At 44.1% G+C, this 1727-nt stretch overlaps 1 pseudogene; it reads right to left on the bottom strand.

Annotated features, from left to right (window-relative positions):
* Positions 1 to 437: 437 nt before the first annotated feature.
* On the bottom strand, positions 438 to 1146 carry LOC101588996 (annotated as a pseudogene).
* Positions 1147 to 1727: the final 581 nt, after the last annotated feature.

The following is a 1727-nucleotide window of genomic DNA, read 5'->3' as shown; positions in this document are numbered from 1 at the left end:
GGCTTCTTAGATGTCCTGAACTGATGTAAAAAGTTTACCTTTTATGGTCATTTTTACTTCAGAGAACAACCACAAGTCACACAATTGGCACTGTGAATAAGGTGGGTGAGGACAGCATGTTCTACAGCCGGGCTATCCACTGGACGCCACTTGGCAGCGGCATTCATTGTATTAATAACAATGTGATTTTATTACATTAATTTTTTTCTATTAGAAACTTTTTATTTAAATGTGCCAAATAAAACCCCACATTTTTAGACCAAAAGATGTTAATACACTCAACAAAAAATTTATATTATTTTACTGCCATGAATTTACAGAGTAGTAATCCAGATCCATTTTGATTAGATGGTTGAAATATCATTTCTAAGTTACACTTTACAGACATCACAAAGCCCTTATAAAAATGTAAACAAAAGAACTTTTCCCTGAGAACTTCAGTCCTTTCTCTCAGGACCTGTACTTCTGCATGGACTTCCTGATGGGGAGCGACTTCTTTTTGGAGGTGCAGATCTGGACTTTGACCGGCTGCTGCTTGGTTGTGAAAGCGACCTCGGTCTTGATCTTGACCTGACCCAGGATTAGAAATGCCTCGATCCTTTTATCGAGCCAGATTTAGATCTTCTGGGCGAGGCCGATCTTGATCAACGAAGAGACACAGACCTTGATTGTCGAGGAGATGCCGATCCTGACCTCGGCCCTCTGTTCTTGCTGTGGGAGTGAGAATGTCGCCTTCCTCTGGATCGAGAATGTGATCTAGACTGTGGCCTGCTTCTTCTTCTCCTGCTGACAACCATGAGCATAATGTCCCTTTTTGCCACACTTATAGCATCTATGATCAGGATCAAAGGGAGGACGGGCAGGTAGTCTATCAAAGCGAGAGCTCCACGGCCTACTTGTTGATAATGCAGCCCTCCCTTGGGAACCACAAATCACTTTTCCATCCAGTCCTCGTACTGCATCTTCAGCATCTCTCAGATCTTCAAATTCCACAAAGGCAAATTCTGGGAGATTTCTCGTGATCCATACAGTTCTTAAGGGACCATAATAACTGAAAGCCCTTTCTAATTCTTCTTTGCCAGCACCTGTTTCCAGGTTACCAACATAAACCTTTGTTTCTCCTCCATACCGCCAGTAACGCGACATCCTGGCCAGCCTGCACGCTCTGCTCTTTGACTCAGAGGCTCAGCAGCTACAGCCACCTGCCCCTGCCAACAGTCCCAGCCACACTCTATTGTGTTAACTTAAAAAATTAAACATTGCTTGTATATTTTGTTCACTCCTCATATAGTCATTCTGTAGCATAAGGTTGTCTTAGATTTGTGGTTGGAGGTTTCCAGGCTTAATGTCTGACTTTCAAAGGATCACACCCATCAAAACCCCAGAGGACTCTAGCATCATGGCCGTGCAGGTGACAGCCTGTCTGCTGTGGATCGGCCACAGTAGAACCCGTATTGCTGCAGTCTTTTGGATCAGCTCTGAGTTTATCCATTGTCTCGGTCACCTCTTACTGTGACTAGCAGCCTACATTTCCAGGTAGGATCGTGAGCTGACAATATTAGTGATGGAACAAAACAAGCTGCTTATGTATGAAGCTACTTACATTCTCATCCTTTTAGCACAAATCTCTGAATCATGGATTCAACTAAGCCAAGGGCATGGGAGTGCGAGGCATGGGCATCAGGGCAATGAGGATCAGTAATTCTCTAGGGGCGCTGGGGAGATAG

This window comes from Octodon degus, unplaced genomic scaffold (assembly GCF_000260255.1).
Source record: "Octodon degus isolate 3935 unplaced genomic scaffold, OctDeg1.0 scaffold00042, whole genome shotgun sequence".
Classification (NCBI taxonomy): domain Eukaryota; kingdom Metazoa; phylum Chordata; class Mammalia; order Rodentia; family Octodontidae; genus Octodon; species Octodon degus.
Note: the sequence above shows the minus strand (reverse complement) of the source record. Positions and strands in the feature narration are given on the sequence as shown.